Below are 16763 nucleotides of genomic sequence, written 5' to 3'. Positions count from 1 at the left end.
AGCTACTAATGACTGCTAATTAACATTTGTTAACACTAATTTATTGTTGTCACCTATCTAGCAAATTAGTTTACTTGCGGATTTGTGATTACACCCCAAAATCCATGCCCTAAGGAAGAAAATCTGGTCACAGGGAAACTGGATTCTAAATCGTAACCAGATTAGAACAAAGAATGAATCTGCCAGCATCTATACATTTCAGTTAGGGAAGGGGTTGAAACAGTCGGTGACTACCGACTGTGTCAGGGGATATTTTGCCCACCCAGGGGTTTATCCTTCACCTGTTCTCAAAGGCAAGCATTCAGTAAGGGAAACCATATCATCTGGGATAAGAGTAGAGTAACAAATGCACTGTACTCCCTAAAAAAAGTTTAAATCAATGACTACAACACACTAATTTACCCCTCCCCCCCTTTTACTAAACCGTGATAGTGGTTATTAGCGCATGGAGCTGCGCTGCTCCAAAGCTTATAGAATTCCTATGAGCGTCAGAAGCCGCACGGAGCATTCAGCACGGCTCCCTGCGCTAATAACCGCTATCGCAGTTTAGTAAAAGGGGGTTAAGAGAGGAAAAAGAGACCTCAGTAACTGGATTGTTGTTTTTGTTTTTTTAAGTATTTTAACTTTCTACCAGTGGTAATTGTCTTTGAAAGGTCATCTTAAAAATCCCTCAATCTTGTGTGTTACTTGTAGTGATCATAACATCTGAAACTTAATTAAAAAAAATTGTGCCATACATTCCTGACACTTTTGAAATGGCTAATTCACAAAGTAAGAGGCTCATAATCGAAAGAGAAAAACATCCAAAAACTGGCCTAAGTCGGCACTTGGACGAACATTGTCAAAATACGTTCAAGTGCCGATAATGAAAACGGGTTTTGGATGTATTTCTAAATGACCTAGGCCATCATAGTGCCGCTGAACGACCAAAGCTAAATGGGGCGTTTCAGGAGGAATGTCGAGAGTGGAAGTTGGGCGGGACGTGGGCCGGCTTAGACTTAATCGTACAGCATGTATAAGTTATACAGCCCAGCACAGACAAAACTTGGACGTTATGACTTAGACCATGTAAAACATGGTCTAAGTCACAAAAACCCATCTAAAGTCGCCAGATAAGCACTGCAAACACATAATACAGACCCCCCACACACTACCCCAGTGATCACCGACCTCCCCCAACCCCATAAAAATCATAATCAAACCTTTAAAATTCAGCCTCCAGACCATCATCACCTGGCAGCCTGGCATAGGAAAGCCTAGTCGTCCAACACAGAGGCGGCTTAAGCCATCTTGAGGTGGGTTAGGGACCCATGGAGAGGAGGACCCATGCCCATAAGCCCCTGTAATCTCTGCATCGATACTTAAACATGTGCACTGCCCTATACACCCCCAAAACCCTTTTTTACTGGCATATAAGTGGCTCCTGCAGCCATAAGGGCTATTGGGGTGGTAGATAAGTGGGTCTAGGGGATTCTGGAGGTGGTTTCGGGGGCTCACCATGATCTATAAGGGAGCTGTAGTGAGATGAAGACATGACACCCTTTTTGTGAAGTTCACAGCAGTGCCCTGTAAGGTACTCCACTATTTAGGTGGCATGTCTGGGTGTTCAGTCCATCACTTTGCAGACCCCTCCCATGTCCAACAGGGCTTGTTCTAGGCATTTTTGACTTGGATGAAAAATTGGACGAAAATGTGGTATAAAGATGGACGTATAGTTAGATGATTTTCAAAACAAAAAAAAATTTTGGATGTATTTTTTGAAAATGTGTCCTAGGCTGTTTTTTACTTTGGACGACTTGCGACTTAGACGAAAATGGACTTAGACGTTCCTTTCGATTATGCCCCTCTAAGCATCTCTGCTTCACAGAATCCCAGCCCCCCCCCCCAAAAAAAGAGCACTTATCTGGAAAGCTGAGAGGGCCACCGTTTTACTCAGCAATACTGGCTTCTTAAAGGGTTCAATATTTCAAACAATTTATGCTCTTCCATTAATGCTCTTTTTTTTTTCACATCACTTTGCTTAACAAATTCCACTCACTGAAACATTCTCCAGCAAGTAAGATGACAAAAAGGATACACCCCTACCATTCGTCGGAACGTTCTCCGATGCTGGCTGGAGGAGAACGTTCCAAAGAGTCATTTATAAGAGAAGCAATCTGAAAAAAGAAAAGAGCATGGTTTGAAACACTGAACCCCCAAGGGATTATTTTTCCTTTCTTAAATAGTGTGTTTGTAGTCATTGATTTCAACTTTTTGGCAGCATAGTGCATTTGTTGGTTGGTGTAGTTCATGTCTACAGCACAGAGTGTTTTTACTGCAGGTATGATGTTGAAAAATAAGAGCAGAGTAAACCTGCACAAGAAATACCATCATAAGAAATACCAAAGGCTCAGTAATTCGATTAATATATTACATCATCTAAACTGAAGGGAGAAAGGCTACTGGATATCTAGAAGAGACTTGGAAACTTAATATTAAGTACATATAAGAGCATAAGAACATAAGTACACAAGCATCACAGTACTGAGATAGACCAAAGGTCCACAGAGCCAGTATCCCATTTCTAACAGTAGCCAACCTAGTTTTCAAGTACCTGGCCGAATCCCAAAAGAATAAAGTAGAATTCATGCCACTTATCACAGCATTAGGCAGCGGATTTTCTCCAAGTCCATTTTTACAATACTTCACGGCTTTATATTCCAAGAACTTGTCCAAATCTTTGTTAAACCTTGCTGTGCTAATTGTTTATAAAGGTTTGGTCAAGCTCTTGGAATAAAAAAGGTCCATAAACATTATTAAGTCAGACTTGGAAAAGATCCAGTGGCTATTCCTGGGATAAGTGGCTTGAAATCTCTTTCACTCTTTTGGGATCCTGTCAGGGACTCGTGACCTGGATTGGCCAATGTTGGAAACAACACACTGGGCTTGATGGATCTTTGCTTTGTCCCAGCATGCAATGCTCATGTACTTAAAGACTAAGGAGCTAAATCTACCACCTACTGAATGTCTGAAAGATGTTGGAGATAGAAGAGTGTGAAGTTCCTCCAATTAGACTTTAGCATCTCTTTAATGTTACGATCAATGTTGCCACTAATTTATAATATGGACACTTTGCCTTTTGCTTTTAATTTCTTTTATCTAGTACATACTTATAAAGTTCTGGAGTGGCAATTAAAGTGACCAGGTTTAATGTTAAGAGAGAAAGAGAGAGTTTTGGGCTATAGACATTCCCCAAATTCTATCAATTGCAACTACATTAGGTTGTGTGGCCAATTACAGAAGAGTCAGTTAAGCGCGTAATATACTCCTCCCCCTTTTACTAAACCGTGATAGCGGTTATTAGCACAGGGAGCCATGCTGAATGCTCAGCGCAGCTCCCGACGCTCATAGGAACTCTATGAACATTGGGAGGAGCGTGCATTAATTCCACACGCCAGCAAAATATTGCTGAAAATAATACAACAAAAGCTTAGTAGTTCAATCATATGTTGAGCAAAACTACCTGAAGTTCAGGCTGGTTTCAGAAAAGGTTGAGGAACAAGAGACATTATAGCCAATGTTAGATGAATATTGGAGAACAGCAAAGAATACCCAAAGCCCCTATACTTTGCTTCATCGACTACAGTAGGGGTAGGGAACTCCGGTCCTCGAGAGCTGTATTCCAGTCGGGTTTTCAGGATTTCCTCAATGACTATGCATTGAAAGCAGTGCATGCAAATAGATCTCATGCAAAGTCATTAGGGAAATCCTGAAAACCCGACTGGAATACGGCTGTCGAGGACCGGAGTTCCCTACCCCTGGACTACAGCAAAGCTTTTGACTGTGTGGATCTCGATAAACTATAGGGAACTCTAGTACAAATGGGAATACCCAAACACAACTCAGCTGAGAAACAACCTCTACGAAAATCAAGAAGCTGCCATGAGAACTGAATACGGCAACACTGATTGGTTACCTGTTCAACATTTACGGCGAAGCCATCTTCAGAAAAGCAAATTTGGAAGACGAAAGCATCAATTTCAAAGTTGGTGGCTGACATATAAACAGCCTTTGCTATGCAGATGATACCAGCAAAGAAGATGGGCTATATCTATTGAGAAAAGTCAAAGCTGAAAGTCATAAAATGGGATTAGAACTGAACAAGTTTACCATACAGGGGTCTGAATATCAGCTGGTAAACGCATACTGATCCATTTTCAGCAGTACTTGGCTGCCTTGCAATGGTTCCTGGCCATCTAAGTACCACTTAGCTGGCTATTCACTGATATTCACTGGCTGAATATCTGGCGTGCTGGATTTGCTGGTGACCGGCTATGTCACTCTACATAGCCGGTCTCCGCCATTATTCATTGGCTGGCTGACTAAGGGTAAAGGCTAGATAGAGCAGGTCTATCTTTTGCAACTTTGGCTTAGCTGGCCAGCCAATGAATATTGGCTTGTCTGGCTAAGTTCAAGGCAGCGAACTTTGCCTGGAAATTTAATGCCATGTTCAGATATGGCCCTGGTATGGAAAATTTGGGATTGCTGCGGGCCGCTTAATGTAGTTGGGCTGCCTCCCGCAGTCTAAAATTGGGCCCTAGGCTCTCAAGTGACTGCTGTAATCCAGATATTAAATATCAGTGCCCAGACATGGTCCATTGAATATCCAGACTTCAGTTCTGCCTGTGACTCTAAACGGCATAAAAACCATTGACCGCCATGGGCTGAATGTTCACCCCTAACATCTTGATTATGTACCCAGCCAGTTACTGAGAGGTCTGTCTGCAACATGTATACACTTCTCCCTCTGTATTCACGGTTTCGTTGTCTGCAGTTTCGGTTATTTGCATTTTTTTGTGCGCAGGCTCCACCCCCAAATTTACTTCAAAGATGCATAGAGAAAATCGATCCTCTCAGCGCTGTACAAAGGAAATCGTGGCACTTTCTTCACAGGAACAGGTAATTTGATTCGCGGTTTTGTGTCTTTTTTGGGCTTTTTACAGAAAAATAGCGAATAACATACAAAAAGTTATTTGCGTTTTTTCTGTATTCGTCATGCTGATCCCCTTGTCTCCATGAATACAGAGGGAGAAGTGTAAGTAGATATTTTTCAGCATCCAAACACTTTCATCTTTTTCTGTAATAGCAAACACAAAATATTTCTTTAAGCTAAGTGAAAAAAATAATGATATTCAAGCCATCAACTTTGAAGCTTTCGGCACACATCTCTGTGCTTTGCAGAAATAGCACTGCATAAATAATTTAGACTCCCTCATGCCTACAAACTTGAAAACTTTGAGACAGAAATCACAGTAAGTAAGCTTTCTGTGATTTATTTATTTATTTATTTATTTTTTCTTTCCTCTCTCTTTCAATTTTCACTTTGTCCTATTTCACTTTCTATTGTCATACATCACCACAAACAAATCCAATACTCTGAGCTTTTCTTAATAATATGGGCCTTTATAAATAACTGTATATTAATGCAAAATGTTATACTACTTTTATGTATTTGAATTGCTCCTTGTATTTTTTTTTTTTTAAATACTGAATAAAAATTTATTGAACTAAAAAAAAAAAAATAAAGAAATCACAGTAAGCTTGTTAATTGTCATATACGCTTATTTGCATCTTGTTCTACAAATTCCATTGGAAGTCATAACAAATTATAAAAGTATGAACTATTGTCAGCTATTCGCTATTGTGTTAGATAATAATGTGCCTCATTTGAAGTTTGCATGCCTTTGTACTGTAGTAACACAGCTCCAGGTTCCAAAGCTGGGTTTTGTTCTTGTGTTGTTGTTGTTTTTTTTTTTTTTTTTGGGGGGGGGGGGGTTGTTTTCAGAAATAGCTTATCCTTTTAAAGCAGAAACCCAGTTTGTGATCATTTCTTCTCCAAACTCTTTTGAACTTGGGTTCTGTTGTTTGGCTGCACATTCCAGTCCCAGGCACTCATCCCCTTCTGGTGACTGAATGATGTAATAGTCCTTGGTGGCCTTCTTTTAAATCTGTACAGAACAATGGCTTTGGTTTCCACTGAAGGTCATGCACTCTTGATTCTGCTAACAATAGATTTTTTTTTTATTTTTTTTAAACAGAGAGGCATTCTACTTCCTAAAAGAGATCTCACTGTTCCTTAACAGGAAATTTTCTCAAGACAAAGAGAAATGTTAGTTTGCTAATGACATCAGATGCAGCACCGGAACATATGGCTAATCTATATCTCACTAAGGATATAAAAAAATCTGAAGTGGTTCAAAGGAAAATGACCAAAACAGTATGGATTATGTGCAAGATTTAAGAGGAGACTGGAAGACCTGAATATGTTACCCTTGAGGAGAGGCGAAACAGGGAGAGATGATATTTGACTGCTTGAAAGGTCTTAATGAACAAATGAACATTTTCCAAAGACAATCAAGCCATAAACTAGAGGGAATGACATGAAAGTGCAAGGAGAGAAACTTTAAAGCAACATTAGGAAATTCCTTTGGGCACAAAGGGTGGCTGATGCCTGGAATGATGGTGAGGGGAAAAATACTGAGGATCCCTAAATTATCCCCATGCCTTTTTGAAACTGTATCAAATGACAATATAATTCTGCATTGTTGGAGCACGCATATTGTTGGCTTTGTATTTCATCTTTTATAAAATCAATAAAACTTTTTGAACTTAAAAAAAAAAAAAGAAATAAGCATGTTTCATTTTTTGGTTCTAGGATTAATGTCTTCCTTGATTTCTCTTCTCCACAAGGTGTTAGATAGGGATTTCTTTTATTAGGGTTTCTTGATAGTTTCCCTAAAGAAACCCCAGTTCTGGGGTTTAAGAAAGGATTGGACAATTTCCTGCTGGAAAAGGGGATAGAAGGGTATAGATGGAGGTTTACTGCACAGGTCCTGGACCTGTTGGGCCGCCGCGTGAGCGGACTGCTGGGCACGATGGACCTCAGGTCTGACCCAGCGGAGGCATTGCTTATGTTCTTATGCGTTGTTGTTTTTTTTTAAGTTGACTTGAAAATGATTATCATAGTAACATAGTAAATGACGGCAAATAAAGACCTGCTTTTGACGGTGTACCAGACCTGAGTGTTCCATCCAGTCTACCAAACCGTACACACTACAAATTCATGATTTAATTTAAATTGTCCTTTTTCAAAGATATTTCTGGGCCAGAAACCCAGAGCTCTGTTCAGTACTGTGCTTAGTTTCCATATACTGAAGTCTCCATCAAAGCTCACTCTAGCCCATCCAAACCATCTCAGTCATCCCAGCCATCGAAGCCCTTCCCAGCCCATCCTCAACTGAATGGCCATATACGAGACACAGACCGTGCAAGTCTGCCCAGTATTGGCCTTAGTTCTTCAATATATACCCCATTATTTTCTGATTAGAGATCCTCTGTGTTCATCCCATGCTTTTTTTAAAACTCTGTCACCATTTTCCTCTCCACCACCTCCCTCGGGAGTGCATTCCAGGCATCAACCATCCTCTCCGTAAAGAAGAATTTCCTTACATTACTCTTGAGTCTACAACCCCTCAACCTCAGATTATGCCCTCTGGTTTTACCACTTCCTCACTTACCATGCGGAAACAGATTTTCTTACAACCATGTCATAAACTTTAAAAAAAATAATAATGAAATAATAAAGTATCTAGCTAGTCGGCAGAATAGAAGCTCTGTGAATAGCAGTTCAGATTAGTATTGCCATAGGATGAATTAAAGTATAGGGCATTACCCCCCAAAACAAAAGATAAATGACCTTCACACTCCAAGAGCATAGAGGGGGTAACCTGCACAGAGTGGCAGTTGTAACCCCAAACAAAGACATAGAGGCTAGATTCAGTAACTGGCCCTTAAAAATCGGAGCGGAAAAAAAAAAAATCGCCCATTAAAAAAGTGTTGAGTATCAATTTTGGCGCCCAAATTTAGGCTTCAGAACTTAGCGCCTACTGAAATCAGGTACAGATCCCCAGTATTCTATAACAATGCTACAAATTTTAGGAATGGCCTAATCTGCCACCTCCCATAGCCACACCCCCTTTTGGATTGCATGCGATGGGATTTGGGCGTACATTGCTATAGAATAGCGCATTGCAAGATAGGCATGAAAATGCAAATTGGTGCCAATTAGCACTCAATTATTAGCACTACTTGGAGCACATTTTGGATCTGCCATATATAGAATCTGGGAGAGAATGGGCTACCTAGATAGATCAACATGTACAACCCTAAGCAAAGGCATGGAAGGGGTTATTTGCATGGAGCAGCCATTATAACCCTAAATAAAAGCAGAGAGGGGTTTTTCTGCATGAAGTGGCAAGTACACCTTAACCACCTTTTTGGGAAGACAAGATGGGTCATACTTGCCTTTATCAGCTGTTATTTATTATGTTATATAACAGCATAAGAACATAAGAATTGCCGCTGCTGGGTCAGACCAGTGGTCCATCGGGCCCAGCAGTCCACACACGTGGCGGCCGTTGGGTCAAAGACCGGTGCTCTAAATGAGTCCAGCTTCACCTGCATACGTTCTAATTTAGCAGGAACTTGTCAACTTTGTCTTAAATCCCTGGAGGGTGTTTTCCCCTGTAACAGACTCCGGAAGAGCGTTCCAGCTTTCTACAAAGTTAAAAGCTTCCGTTTGGTTCCAGACTTTGTTGAATATTACAGTTGCAATCTTCAAAACTTCATTCACCGTCAAAATAGTCAGCTACATTTTAGATCATCATCGTTAACCCCCTCTTTTACAAAGCTGAGCTAGCGTTTTTAGCGCTGGCAGCCGCGATAACAGCTCTGACGCTCATAGAATTGCTATGAGTGTCCTAGCTGTTACCGCCACAGCTGACACAAAAAATGATAGCACGTCTTTGCATCCATTGCATCCCAAAATATGTCTTTATGTGACTACAGAGGATCTACATGTTTCTGTAACTAATTAAGTTACTCTGGAAGGTTCTTTGAAAAAGAGCCCTCTCCCTCTCCCTCCTCAGTTCTCCTGATCCTCCCCAACCCAGCTAAAGCCCCAAACAGAAACCCACCTTGGATGCAAAAGCCCTATGAAGCACACAGCCGTCAACCCCCGAAACCCTGATCACCTGTGATCTCCCAAAACTCTAATTAGATGCCACCCCTATTTAGAAGTTAGCAATCCTAAATTAAATAAATTTGAAAAGGAATTAAAGTCCCAAGGGGATAAAATTAAAAGTATGGAACATTCAATTCAAAGTTTACAATCTTCATGTGGTTCTATAATTCTGGATAAATTACTTATATTGAGGAAAGTGGAGAACTTTGAGAACTTCACAAAAACAATTGAATTTAAGGCTTTTGAACTTTCCCAAAACGTTGACAATGTCACCCAAAGAAATATTCTATAAGTTCCTGAAAGAAATGTTTAAGTATTCAGACGAAGGACTTCCACCTCTGCATAAAATATATTTTTTGCCTGTTTTCCATAAAAAACCTGCTTTTTCTGAACCTGAGGTTATTCCTCAGGTAACGGTTTTGAGTCCTTTGGATATTTCAAATATATTAGAAAATTCTCAAGAAGAAGTAATAAAGTGTGCTACGCTTCTTGTAACATTTGTATTTCAGCAGGATAAGGAAGCACTCCTTCGCCCTTTTATTTAGGCATGGAGAAGTTTCCTTTTGGAATGAAAAATTTCAATGTTTCAAGAACTACGCAAACAAGAAGGAAAAGGTTTCTGGAAATGAAAGAAGATGTGAAATCATTGGAGGCAAAATTCCAATTGCGGTATCCCTGTAAATGTTTGACCTATTTAAATCAAAATTCCTATGGAGCTAATAATAAAAAAAAATCTAAAAAGTGGCCTAAATGAGTACTTGGACACTCAAAAAGCCTGATCGTCCAAGTACCCATAATCAAAGCTGGTTTTAGATGTACCTAAAACCAGCTTAGGTCTTTCCCCTGCCTCTAAACGCATAGAGCGAAAAGAGGCATTTTTAGAGGAGGGGAAAGGACGGGAGGTGGGCCGACCTACACTTAGGCGTACAGCAGGTATAACCAAAAGTTTATCTAGGTTTATCAAGGTTGTCTAGTCGGCACTTATACGTTTTGACTTAGACCAAATTAAAACAGGTATAAGTGCCGAAAAAGGGGCCGCTGAGCTGATCGCTGCAGCTCAGCGGCCCCAGAAACCTGTCTACCGCCTACTGTAACTATCGCTGCAGGACAGATGGCTCATCTCTCCTGCCGCGATGGTGATTGCCCTCCCCCCTCCGAACCATGGCACTTCGGGGTGAGCATTGAGGCAGGGCATCATCATCAGCAGAAGGCAGGGCGATCACTATCGCAGCAGGAGAGATGAATCATCTATCCTGCAGTGATCAGCCCTCCCCCTCGACTACGATTGGACAGGAGGAAGCCCAAGCCCTCTTGCCCAGCGCGCCCACCCCCCCCCCCGCCAATTACAATCAGGCAGGAGGGAGCCTAAGACCTCCTGCCCGGCGGCACCCCCCCCCCCCGATTACGATCGGACAGGAGGGAGCCCAAGCCCTCCTGCCCAGGCGAACCCCCTACCCCCCACCCCCACTAAGATATGGGCAGGAGGGATCCCATGCCCTCCTGCCCTCGACGCCCACCGAACACATGATTGCCCCCCCCCCCCCACCGACCCACGACAACCCCCTCCACTGACCCCTCAAACCCCCCCACCAATCCCTCTCCCCGTATCTTTAAATGATGTCTGGATGGACGGGTGCCAAGCCCATCTGTCCGGCAGGCCAGCCATCCCAGGAATGGCTGGCTTTAGGGCCTGATTGGCCCAGGTGCCTCAAACCCTGCCCACAGGCGGGGCCTCAAGCACATAGGCCCATGTCGTAATCGGCGGGGCCAAGAGGGCTTGGGTTCTCTCCTGGCCTGATGTTGTCAGCGGGGGTCGCAGGTCTCCAGGGCAGGAGGCCTTGGGCTCCCTCCTGCCCCGATTGTTGTGTGTGTGTGGGGGGTTGGATTCTGTAACTCGTGTTGTTTTTGACAGACACCAGTTACAGAATCCAGCTTTTAGGCGAAGGACTGGCTCCTCCTTCGCCTAAAAGCCCCTGTTTTGGGTGTTTGGGACTTAGGCTTTTTTAGGTTGATTATATGGTGTAAGTTTAAACAGCTGAATGTAGAGGCAGACCATTATAAAAAAAACACCTCCTTTTGGACATTTTCCCTGCTTCTACTTTCAACGTTTAAGGTCTTAGGCCAAAAGGCCCCTCCACATGTTTTATGAACCCTCTCAATTACAATTTATTTAGAAGGAAAGGAGGTGGTAATGCAGGGTACCAGGTGATCCTATTGAACTGGTCCAATTATAATTGGGGATGATCCACTACTTTTTTTTCCTGAAATGTTTGTTTAAATATCATTCCCTCCGATATGTGAAATTATCTCTCCCAATTGAGGACTGTTAAAGAGCCTTAAAACATTTTATTTTTAAAACAGATGCAATGTTTGAAATAGTTTATAATTTTCCTGATTTGTAAAATGATAAGGCTTTAATGTTGTTCAATAATTTTATTTGTTGAAATATAAATAAATGATTAAAAAAAAAAAAAAAAGTTAGCAATCCTCCTATCTCCTAGAGCAAGGGTGTCAAATGTCGGTCCTCGAGGGCCGCAATCCAGTCGGGTTTTCAGGATTTCCCCAATGAATATGCATGAGGACCAACATTTGACACCCCTGTCCTAGAGCTATCTGTTACCCTTGGCAGATGTCAGCGAGAAGGTCAGCAGTACCTGGCCAAAACCCAAGGAGTAGCAATATTCCATGCTACCAATCCAGGGTAAGCAGTGGTTTCTCTCATGTCTTTCTCAATAACACACTATGGACTTTTCCTTCAAGAACTTGTCCAAACCTTTCTTAAAACCAGCTACACTATCCGCTCTTACCACAACCTCTGGCAATAAAAGGTTCAAAGAAGAGTGACCAAGATGGTAAAGGGGATGGAACTCCTCTCGTATGAGGAAAGACCAAAATGGTTAGGGCTCTTCAGCTTGGAAAAGAGAAGGCTTCGAGGGGAGATATGATGGGAGTCTACAAAATCCTGAGTGAAGTAGAGCGGATTGATTTTTCACTCTGTCAAAAATTACAAAGACTAGGGGACACTCAATGAAGTTACAGGGAGATACTTTTAAAACCGATTGGAGGAAATTTTTTTTTTCCCACTCAGAGAACAGTTAAGCTCTGGAACGTGTTGCCAGAGGTTGTGGTAAGAGTGGATAGCGTAGCTGGATTTAAGAAAAGTTTGGGCAAGTTTCTGGAGGAAAAGTCCATAGGCTGTTATTGAGAAAGACACGGGGGGAAGCCACTGCTTGCTCTGGATCGGTAGCATGGAATATTGCTACTCCTACACACATGTCCATGCATAGTAGAGGGGCAGTCTAGTCAGTGGCGTAGTAAGGGAAGTAGGGGGGGTTCCACCCCGGGCGCAGTCTTCCTAAGGGTGCGGCACCTCTCCTCCTCTCCACCCTCACTCCTGTCCTTTCTGCGCGTGCACATGCCCCTTGCCTTCCCCGTACCTTTTTTTACTTCCCCGGCGCGAGGTTGCTGTCCTCGTTGGCATTGGCGCTCTCTCTGACATCCATTATAGGACCAGTGCCTAGGAAGTGACCTCAAAGGGTAAGCCAACACCGACGTGAGCGTGCTGCTCACGCCAGAGACGTTAAAAAGGTATAGGGAAAGGGAAGGGGGCACGCACTTGTCAGGGGGGCAGGGAAGAGGGCAGGGGAGGGGTGCCAGTGTCACGGCGCTGCTCGCCTTTACAACACCACTGAGTCTAATGGTTAGTGCAGTGGACTATAAATTAACACTGGCTTTTTCAAAGCTGCGGTAGAAGTTTCTACTGTAGGCTGGTGAGATCATCTTAACTTAATCTTCAAGCTGAGAAAACATGAACATGTCAGCCCTTATTGCCAGCAACTGCACTGGTTACCTTTTGAAGCTAGAATATTATTCAAATTTGACAGCATCCGCTATAATAAAACCCATAGCGCGTATGAGCAGTAGAAACTCCGTGTGGCCGTGCTTCGTGATCCGTGTCTCCATGTCACCGCATGCGCAGTAGGAGCCTGCACGGACGCACGGAATTTCAAGTGCGCATGCGCGCTGAAGGAACCTTCGGCGGTTTCCACACACCCTTCCTCTGCGACGCTGCAAGCTCAGATCCAGTGCAGATGGCTGAAGCCTGGTTGGAGGAAGACGAGGAGGAGCTGCAAGAGCTCCGCAGAGGCAGGAGATGCTGGATTTCGGGGAAGGAGTGGGAGAAGGGAGAGATGTTGGACTCAAGTGAGGAAAGGAGAGAGAGAGAGAGAGACAGATGGATGAGAAGGACAGAGGGGCTACAAGGGGGACAGGGAGAGATGGTAGTTGATAGGGAGAGATAGACTTCAGGGAGGATGGAGGGGGCAGGAGAGAGAGAGATGGCCTTGGGGAAGGACGGAGGGAACAGGAAAGTGAAAGATGGCAAAAGGGGTGAAACAGGGTCAGAGAGAGATGGTAGAGGGTGTGAAAGGGGGAAAGGAAGAGACGGAAAAGGTAAGACCGCTGCTGCTTTGTGGCACTGAGGGAGGAGGGGTTGGTAGGTCAGGACCGCTGCTGCTGCCTCAGGTAAGTAATGGGGGCCCAGGAGGCCAGACCCACACGGAACAAAAGGCCCTGTCAGGTGATAAAACAAATGGAGGATCTATGAGGGCCAAAAGGGTACAGAAGACTAAGGAAATGGTGAAAGGTGAGGTGGTGGGACTTGGATCAGTGGGAGGCAGGGTCCGGCCATGGTAGAGGTGGGGCATGGGTGGGGTCAGGGTATAGGTAGGGCTATTCTAGCTCCCATTACTATAACGAATGTAACGAGCTAAAACACTAGTTTGTTATAAACTGTTGTCTGGATTATTTCCACGTTACCTTATCTCTCATTTTGAATTTTAGAGACCGGTCAAGTTTACTCATTGAACAAGGTTATTCATATTTCCGAATCCAAAAAACTGCCATTACAAGAAGTTCTTTGATAGGACCTTGGCCTTTCAAGCGGATAAAGCTCAATCTTGGCAAGATAATTTGATTCATCAAACTGAATCATACTGTTCTTTCAGGAAATTAGTAAAAACCTAAGGGGCTCATAATAATTAAAAAAAAACAAAACCCATCTAAAAAGTGGCCTAAATGGGTATCTAGATGATCAAAATGCCTGATCGTCCATTTAACCATAATCAAAGCTGGCTTTAGATGTATCTAAAACCAGCTTAGGCTTTTCCCCTGCCTCTAAACACATAGAGTGAAAAGAGGCGTTTTTAGAGGAGGGGAAAGGGCAGGAGGTGGGCCAACCTAGACATAGGCTTACAGCAGGTATAACCAAACCCAACCCATGTGCCTAAGGCCCCGCCCACAGGAGGGGCCTATAGCTACTGGGCCGATTCTGGGATGACTGGCCTGTCGGATGGACGGGCTTGGGACCTGTCCATCCGGACATCTTTTACAGGTAGGGGGAAGGTGTTGGGGGTGGGGGGGGGTCGAGGGGTCAGCGGGGAGGGGGTCTCATGGGTCAGCAGAGGGGGGCGATCAGAGATTCGGGGGCGATCGTGGGAGGGGGGTGCGTCGAGGGCAGGAGGGCCTGGGATCCCTCCTGCCCATATCTTAGTGGGGGTGGGGGGTAGGGGTTCACCTAGGCAGGAGGGGTTGGGCTTCGTCAGGGAGAGTCGCGGCTTGCGGGGCAAGAGGGCTTGGGCTCCCTCTTGCCCCGATCAGATTGGCGGGGCCAGGAGGACTTGGGCTCTCTCCTGGCCCGATGTTGTCAGGTGGGAGAGGTGGATTCTGTAACCGGTGTTGTTTTTGACAGACACCAGTTACAGAATCCAGCTTTTAGGCGAAGGACTGGCTCCTCCTTCGCCTAAAAGCTTTTGTGTTAGGCGTTTGGGAGTTAGGCCTTTTTTGGGTTGATGATATGTTGTTAGTGTAGACGTAGTGATGGTCTGGCCGTTTAAACATCTGAACGTACAGGCAGGATATTTTTTTTTTTTAACTCCTTTTGGACGTTTTTTTTTAAAATAATGGACATTTTCCCTGTTTCTACTTTCAACGTTTAAGGCCTTAGGCCTAAAGGGGACTTAGACGGTTTTTTTTATTATGCCCCTCCACTTGTTTAAGAAATTCTTATCTGTCTAAGAACTATGCAATTATATCTGTCTTTTGCGCATTGTATTTTTATCACTTATTGTCCAGTTCTTCTTATCTGTAAACCACCTAGATAGATCTCTTCGGGTGTTGGCGGTATAGAAAATAAAGTTATTATTATAAATGCTCTAATGCTCATAGAATTCCTATGAGTGTCGCAGCATTTACTTCACCAGCCCACAGTAGAAACCTCTACTGCAGTTTTGTAAAAGAAGTCCTAAGGGACCCAGGTTCAAATCCCATTTTAACTACTTTTTTTTTTTTTTTTTGTAATTGTGAGCCCTCCAGGAACAAAATGATGCCTACTGTACCTAATTGTACACTACTTCAATAGACTTCAGGCTTGCAGGTACTCCTACTGCTATTTATCATTTATATACCGCTGAAAGGCGTACGCAGCTCTGTCTATTTTGACATTTATAGATGGTCCCTGCTCGGAAGAGCTTACAATCTAACTTGGAGAGGGTTGGGGATGCAGAACCCAAGGTGAGAGGAGTTAGGAGTCGAAAACACTCTCAGAGAGGTGGGCTTTTAGCTGGGCCTTGAGCACTACCAGAGATAGAGCCCGCCATAGGGATTCGGGCAGCTTGTTCCAAGCATACAGCGCAGCAAGGCAGAAGGGACAGAGTCCGGAGTTGGCAGCTGAACAGAAGAGCACAGATAGGAGGGACTTATTAGCTGAGTGGAGTTCTCAGGGGAAGGAACATAGGGGGAGATAAGTGAAGAGCGAATAGTAAGGGGCAGCTGAGTGCATTTGTTGTAGGTCAGTAAGAGGAGATTGAAATGTGTTCAGAAATGGATGAGAAGCCAATGAAGTGACATATATTTAGCTTATATATTTAGGTACAGAAGGCATTTTCTGTTCCTGGAGGACACACAAGTTAAAAAAAAAAATGTAAGTGGAATTTGAACACGGGTCCCTTGGTTTACAGTGCACTGCACTGACCTCTAGGTTACTCCTCAAATCTGCATACAGATGCCAATAATATTAAGTTTTGGAGTTATTTGGTATGAATTAGGAGTGAAAGGTATGGCTCATGTTTGAGTCCTAATGTTAGAGGTCAGTTCCCTCATGATAGCATTGTTGGCATTGTCCCCACCACAAAGCGCAGCAACTTTCCCCATGCTGGTGTCGTTTGGTTTGTTTGACCTTCAGGTGACAAACTGCTAGCTTCTCTTGCTCAGGGCCTGGAAAAAAAACAGATTTGTTTAGCCATCTCAATAACATCTATAGTACTCCCCCGAAATTTGCGGGGGTTCTGTTCCATGAACCCCTGCGAATTTCAAAAAACCGCACATGTGGTTTTGAGTCTGTAAAAAGGCAGGAGAGGGCAGCTGGGGCGCCGGTGGGTGCAGTAAATCATACCCGGTATGCTCCAGGGTAGAGAGGAGGAGGAATCGGCTGTGCAGAAGGCTGACTCGTGGGCTCATTTCCTGTATTTTCTGACCGGAAGAGGCAGTCAGAAAATACCGCGAATGACTGAGTCTGCGATTCTTGAACTGTGAATTCACGGAGGAACACTGTACAACTTTTCTCATGTCATTTGTTATTAGTACAGTCCACTCATTATGAACCCCGTAGGAAGGCTAGCTCTAGCTGAAACACGGACTGTGTTGG

Source organism: Geotrypetes seraphini, chromosome 7 (assembly GCF_902459505.1).
Source record: "Geotrypetes seraphini chromosome 7, aGeoSer1.1, whole genome shotgun sequence".
NCBI classification, from domain to species: Eukaryota; Metazoa; Chordata; class Amphibia; order Gymnophiona; family Dermophiidae; genus Geotrypetes; species Geotrypetes seraphini.
Note: the sequence above shows the minus strand (reverse complement) of the source record.